We start from the raw sequence: 7,911 nt of genomic DNA on the forward strand, positions 1-7,911 counted from the left end.
CTAGCAGTCGAGATGACAGGCATCTTATCCGCATGGTTGTAACGGATCGTGCAGCCACGTCTCGATCCCTGAGTCAGCAGATGGGGACATTTGCAAGACAACAACCATCTGCACGAACAGTTCACGGACTATCAGCTCGGAGACCATGGCTGCGATTACCCTTGACGCTGCATCACAGACAGGAGCTCCTGCGATGGTGTACTCAACGACGAACCTGGGTGCACGAATGGCAAAACGTCATTTTTTCGGATGAATCCAGGTTCTGTTTACACCATCATGATGGTCGCATCCGTGTTTGGCGATATCGCGGTGAACGCACATTGTAAGCGTGTATTCGTCATCGCCATAGTGGCGTATCACCCGGCGTGATGGTATGAGGTGCCATTGGTTATACGTCTCGGTCACCTCTTGTTCGCATTGACGGCACTTTGAACAGTGGACGTTACATTTCACATGTGTTACGGCCCGTGGCTCTACCCTTTATTCGATCGCTGCGAACCTTACATTTCAGCAGAATAATGCACGACCGCATGTTGCAGGTCCTGTACGGGCCTTTCTGGATTCAGAAAATGTTCGACTGCTACCCAAGCCAGCACATTCTCCAGATCTCTCACCAATTGAAAACGCCCGGTCAATGTTGGCCGAGCAAGTGGCTCGTCACAAAACGCCAGTCACTACTCTTGATGAACTGTGGTATTGTGTTGAAGCTGCATGGGCAGCTGTACCTGTACACGCCATCCAAGCTCTCTTTGACTCAATGCCCAGGCATATCAAGGCCTTTATTACGGCCAGAGGTGGATGTTCTGGGTACTGATTTCTCAGGGTCTATGGACCCAAATTGCGTGAAAATGTAATCACATGTCAGTTCTAGTATAATACATTCGTCCAATGAATACCCGTTTATCATCTGCATTTCTTCTTGGTGTAGCAATTTTAATGGCCAGTAGGGTATATTATACTAGATGAAGATTTGTTTATACATCAGGCAACACTTACTATCGTGGAAGTCAGTATGATTTTTCACTGAACTCCTTGATTTCGTGCCAACGGCCTTGCCTCAGTGGTAATACCGGTTTCTGTCAGATCACCGAAGTTAAGCGCTGTCGGGCTGGGCTAGCACTTGGATGGGTGACCATCCGGTCTGCCGAGCGCTGTTGTCAAGCGGGGTGCACTCAGCCCTTGTGAGGCAAACTGAGGAGCCACTTGATTGAGAAGCAGCGGCTCCGGTCTCGGAAACTGACATACGGCCGGGAGAGCGGTGTGCTGACCATATGCCCCTCCATATCCGCATCCAGTGACGTCTGAGGGTGAGGATGACACAGCGGCCGGTCGGCACCGTTGAGCCTTCATGGCCTGTTGGGGAGGAGTTTCGTTTAGTTTTTTTGTTGATTTCGTGCGTATGCTACTAGCACAACACAAAACATTAATGAACACAAAACTCTAATTCACTTTCCAAATTAAGGAAAATTTGTTACTTGCCGTGTGCTTGCTCATAATACGCACTTCAAGGAAAAATCTCAAATAACGAAGTCGCTTTTTAGGATCCCACGAATAGTGTGCCCCGCTACTTTCTTACAGGTCGATGACCCAAGTGTGTGTGATTTTGCTCATTTCAGAGGTAATTAGTTCAAAGCACGAAGTTGAAAGAAATTTCAATCACATGTATGTGCCTGACTGCCAAGAAGAGCAAAAGATGGTGGCGTACATTTTATGATCCCCCAAAGCTGCGACATTGCTCTGAATTAAATATGAAACTTCTCTCCATTTACCAATACGACGCATACACATCCTCTACACAATTACATGAGAACGGAGAATGAGCATCGTCGCTCTATTTTAGTATACTTCACGACAACTCATCACAAAGTCTGAATTCAAATTAAGAACTAAATGTTAGAAGATATTTATCTTATTTATCGATTCTCCTGTCACTTCTTTGTACAACCATATTTATGGTTAAATAACAAGTAAACTGTTTTCGTGCTAAATGATAATTAATTGAAACCCTCAGCTGCCGACAGGTGTTGTTGATATACCCAGATGGCGACAGTTGAAAATGTGTCCCCCGACCGGGACTCGAACCCGGGATCCCTGCTTCAATTAATTATCATTTATTATAGAGAAGCTGCACGGTCATCAATGGTTTCCGTTCTTTCGAGATCAGTTACTGTATTCATATATATAACTAAAGGTTACCCAGCCGTTGACCTTCGTCTGTGCAAATGCGCACAGGTTAACCGAACTCTTACGGGAGTCGTCACCTTAGTGTGCGCAAGTAATGGGTGGATGGGCAAGTATCTATTAGGTACGTTACGTGTGTAGATTGTGGACAGTTGGGAATGTGGGTCTCACGGGAAGCGTGCAAGGGATAAGTCCCTGCGGTCGCGCTATTCATCTGTGCCCTCGATGGCTCAGATGGATGGGCGCCGGCACGGTAGCTCAGCGTGTTCGGTCAGAGAGTCGGTTGGCCTCTGTAATAAAAAACTGAGTTGAAGGATCAACCACCGAACTTGAACAGGATGTCTTGCGATGTCCGCAACGACCAAACACAACGACAAAAAAATAATAATAAAAAAAAGATGGGTAGAGCGTCTGCCATGTAAGCAGGAGATTCCGGGTTCGAGTCCCGGTCGGGGCACACATTTTCAGATGTCGCCATCGAAGTATATCACCAACACCTATCGGCAGCTGAGGGTTTCAGTCAATTATTATTTATTCTAGAGAAGCTGCACGGTCATCAATGGTTTCTGTTCTTTCGAGAACAGTTATTATATTCATATATATGTTTTTGTGCTATTGATCTTCGTTTATTCCTAACTAGTTTTCGGCTTATTGGGCCGTCTTCAGGAAGCAACTGACTGGCGTCAGCAGGGATACTAGTTCTTAGATAACCAAACATTATACTCAAAAGTAAAATTTACTTGCGTACAATGTTGAACACTAATCTCTTTTTCTACGGTTGTAAATTACACTTCATGCCATGGACAATATTAAACGAAACAAAACAATTAAACTACACAATATTACGGTATTACACGTTATATGGTTATTATGCTGAAAGTTGTGAGGTCGTGATAATGGTCGAGAAACTGTCAAGCTGAGCACTCTTCATTTATGTTACGCAAAAAAACTTGTTTTTAACACTGTAAATTACGCTTTATGCAATGGACTACGTAAAACATAATTAAAATAAAGAATATTACAGTATTGTAGGTTATAGGGCTATGATGCTATAGTTTGTGAGGTCGTGACATTGGTTGAGAACTGTATAACTGAGCATTGCTCACTTATGTTGTGCAACAAAGTGTATTTGCAGAACACCAATGAACAATAATGTTAAGACACTGCCCACTGGGAGACTGCATGTTACCTGGTAGCGTTTTGGTCCCACAAAGTTCAGTCTTGGGTCCCTTCTTATTCTTAACATAAATTCACGAAGATGCTAAGCTTGTTCTTTTTACTGATGATAAAAGTATAGTAATCACACCCAACAAACCCGAATTAGCTGGGAAAATTATAAATAATATATTTTAGAAAATAATTAGGTGGTTCTCTGCAAATGGTCTCTCATTAAATTTTGATAAAACACATTGTGGTGTCACCGCCAGACACCACACTTGCTAGGTGGTAGCCTTTAAATCGGCCGCAGTCCGTTAGTATACGTCGGACCCGCGGATCGCCACTATCAGTGATTGCAGACCGAGCGCCGCCACACGGCAGGTCTAGTCTAGAGAGACTCCCTAGCACTCGCCCCAGTTGTATAGCCGACTTTGCTAGCGATGGTTCACTGTCTACAGACGCTCTCAATTGCAGAGACGACAGTTTAGGATAGCCTTCAGCTACGTCATTTGCTACGACCTAGCAAGGCGCCATATTGAGTTTCTATTAATGTATTCTGAACAGATAATATTGTGAAACATGTACCGTCAAGAGCGACGTTCATCGTTAATGGATTAAAGTTAAGTATCAAACTAATTACTTCCGCTTTCTGAATTCTAATACCTTGTCGTGTTCCAGACCTCACGTCAGTATAGTTCTTCCCTCCCCACGCCAGCCTGCGTAAGCTAACACGCGTGCATTTCGGCCTCCACTAGTAACACGGTGTTGGCTCTTCTGCCAACACAACACACATTATGTACAGTTGTGCACAGTAAACGGCACAACACCGTTAATAAATACAGAGTTTGAACGGAAGTCTGTAGCTAAGGCAGAAATTTCCAGATTTTTGGGTGTGTGCATTGGTGAAAGATTGAATTGGAAGAAACATATTGATACTCTTCTGAAATGTTTGAATTCAGCTTCTTATGCCAATAGGGTTATAGCAAATTTTGTCTTTAATTAGCATACTACGCGTATTTTCATTCACAGCCTTCGTATGGCATCATGTTTTGGGTAACTCATCATTAAGGAAAAAGTATTCATTGCACAAAAACGTGTAGTCACAATAATAGCTGGAGCCCAGCCAAGATCATCTTTCAGATATTTATTTAAGGAACGAGAAATATTCACAGTAGCTTTGCAGTATAGATATTCACTTATGAAATTTCTTATTTACAAGCCATCCCAATCCAAAACAATAGTAATATCCATTAATATCCACAGCTTCAACAGTAGGATAAAGCTGATCTTCACTACTTTGGGTTAAATCTAAGTCTGTCACAGAAAGGGGTGAATTATGCTGCCACAAAAATCCTTGGTCACTTACCAAGTAGCATAAAAAGTTTAACAGATAGCCAACCAACACTTTAAAAAAATTAAAAGAATTTCTGAATGACAGCTCCTTCTAGTCATTACATGCTTTTTTAAATATAGATGAGTTATCTTACCACTAAACAAAGTATTTAAATTATGACACATAAAGAAACCTTTTGTTAAGCTGAGGCGTTCCACGTCAGTACAAAGTGTGGTATTCATGATCTATGGAACAAGTATTAATCTAATCTAACCCAACCTCTAATCTAAACACAGATAATGATTAAAATATGTGATATTACAGTATCACAATTTATGTTGTTATGATGTTGAAGTTCGCGAAGTAAGTAAGGTAAATAATGTGAAAGTCTATTTTTTTTTTTTTTTATTTCGTGTAGGGAGAGTCTCGTTTTGACAGTCTGTGGACAGATTTATAACCATATAACGTGTAAGACTATATTACCGAGTAGTTTAATATTGTCCATTGGTTAAAATGTAATTCACAACACTAAAAAATAAGTCTGGTGCACAAAAGTGTTTGCAAGTGGATTTTATATTTGGTTACAATGTTTGATTACCTAAGAATTTGCGTCCGTTTCTCTCAGAATTCATAGGCTGATGATAGCATAAATGTATACTGTCATTAAAAGCCTAATTTTTAATAGGCGTGTCTGAAAATAAGACTGGTTCACACAGTACTTTAAAAAATGTGTGTTGTTGCGGTCTTCAGTTCGAAAAATGGTTTCACTCTATCCTTTGCGAGCCTCTTCGTCTCCAAATAATTATACCAACCTACATCTTTCTGAAACTGCTTATAATATTCATCTCTTGGTACCCCTGTTCGGTTTTTATTGCCCATGTTTCCCTCCAATACTGAGTTGGTCATCGCCCTGATATCTCATAATTAATTCTATCAACCAATCACTTCTTCTTGTCAGGCTGTGCCACAAACTCCTTTTCTCCCCAGTTCTATTCAGGACCTCCTCATTAATTATGTGATCTATCCATCTAACCTTCGGCATTCCTCTGTAGCACCATATTTAAAAAGCGTTTATTCTCTTCTTTTCTAAACTGATTATCGGGCATTCTACCTTTTTGCAGTTTCTTTAGATTTAATCTATAGTTCATAACCATGAAATTGTGGCCAGAGTCCGCATGTACCCCTAGAAATGTCTTACATTTTAGAATCTGGTTCTGAAATCTCTGTCTTACCATCACATAATCAATCTAAAACCTTCCGGTGTCTCCAGATCTCTTCCACGAGTACAACTTTTTTCATGATTCTTAAACCAAGTGTTAGGGTGATTAAATTATGATCTGTGTAGATTATTACCAGCGGCCTCCTCTTTGATTCCTTTCCCCCAGTCCACATTCACCTACTTTTCTTCCTTTTCCCATTGTCGAATTCCAGTCTCCCATCACAATTAAATTTTCGTCTCCCTTAAGTATCTAAATATCTTCTGCAGAGCTAGTTGGCATATAAACTTGTACTATTGTGTAAGATGTGGGCTTCGTGTCTATCTTGGTTACGATAAATGTGTTCACTGCGCTGTTTATAGTAGCTTACCCGCATTCCTATTTTCTTATTATTAAAGCTACTCTTGCATTACCCGTATTTGGTTTTCTATTTGTAACCCTCTATTCACCTGAGCGAAAGTCCTATTCCTGCTGGTACCGAAGTTCACATCATTAATACCCTCTATATCAAACTTCGATGTATCCACTTCTCTTTTTAAATTTTCTCACCTACCTGTCCGATTAAGGGCATCGTCCACTCAGATATGTAGAACGCCACCGGCCGATGTGACAGAGCGGTTCTAGGAGCTTCAGTCTGGAACCGCGCGACGGCTGCGGTCGCAGATTCTAATCCTGCCTCTGGCACGGATGTATGTGCTGTCCCTAGGTTAGTTAGGTTTAAGTAGTTCCAAGTTCTATGGGACTGATGAACTCCGCTGTTAAGTCGCATAGTGCTCAGAGCCATTTGAACCATTTTTGTAGAACGCCAGTTTTTTTTTTCTCGTGGTGACGACTATATTAAGTCTGGAATATTTTATCCAAGAGGACACCATCTTCATTTAACCACACAGTAGAACTGCATGCCCTCGCGAAATATTACGGCACTACTAACTCTATCGCTGAGGCACGCAAGCCGCCCCACCGACGGCAAGGTCCATGGTACATGTGTATTGGATAGAAGGAGGCGAGTTGAGGGTTGCCTGCAACCAACCTGCCTGAATGCTACACACACCTGGAGTTATAGTCTGGAGTGCGATTTCTTGGCCCGCCGGTGTGTCCGAGCGATTCTACGCGCTTCAGTCTGGAACCGCGCGACCACTACGGTCTAAGTTCTAGGGGACTGATGACCTCAGATGTTAAGTCCCATAGTGCTCAGAGCCATCTGAACCATTTGATTTTTGCAATTTCGTATGACATCAGGATCACTCTCGTGGTTATCCCACACATCCTGACTGCAAAATTGTACGTCAATCCGGTAATTCGAACTGTTGTGCTGCTATTCATGAACATATTTTCAGGGGGTGTTTTCCAACGGAATAACGCTTGCCCACATACCGCTGCTGTGACCTAACATGCTCTATAGAATGTTAACAAGTTTCCGCGGCCTCCTCGATCACTAGATCTGTCTCCAGACGAGCACGTATGGAACATCATCTTACGACAACTCGAGCGTCATCCGCAAGCAGCGTTAACCGTCCCCGTATTGACCGACCAGGTGCAATAGGCTTGGAACTTCATCCCACAAACTGACATCCGGCACCTGTACAACACAATGGATGCACGTTTGCAGGCTTGCATTCAACATTCTCGCCGTTAAACGGCCTAGTAGTGTACCAGCATTTCACGCACTAGCGTTAACATGTGGTATTTTGTGTTAATTACTTAAACATGTTACCTAGACGTATTCCCGAAATTTCATCACTCTTCATTAATAATTTTCTGGTGTTGCGAATTTTTTCCCTCAATATACACTACTGGCCATTAAAACTGCTACACCAAAAAGAAATGCAGATGATAAACGGGTATACATTGGACACATATATTATACTAGAACTGACATTTGATTACATTTTCATGCAATTTGGGTGCATAGATCCTGAGAAATCAGTACCCATAACAACGACCTCTGGCCGTAATAACGGCCTTGATTCGCCTGGGCATTGAGTCAAACGGAGGGGGGCGTATACAGGTACAGCTACCCAT

The 7,911-nt window shown here is 42.2% G+C and overlaps 1 pseudogene; it reads left to right on the plus strand.

Moving 5' to 3' along the window:
* The first annotated feature begins 1,042 nt into the window (after positions 1-1,042).
* On the plus strand, positions 1,043-1,160 carry LOC126475730 (5S ribosomal RNA; annotated as a pseudogene).
* Positions 1,161-7,911: the final 6,751 nt, after the last annotated feature.

Source organism: Schistocerca serialis, chromosome 4, assembly GCF_023864345.2.
Source record: "Schistocerca serialis cubense isolate TAMUIC-IGC-003099 chromosome 4, iqSchSeri2.2, whole genome shotgun sequence".
NCBI classification, from domain to species: Eukaryota; Metazoa; Arthropoda; class Insecta; order Orthoptera; family Acrididae; genus Schistocerca; species Schistocerca serialis.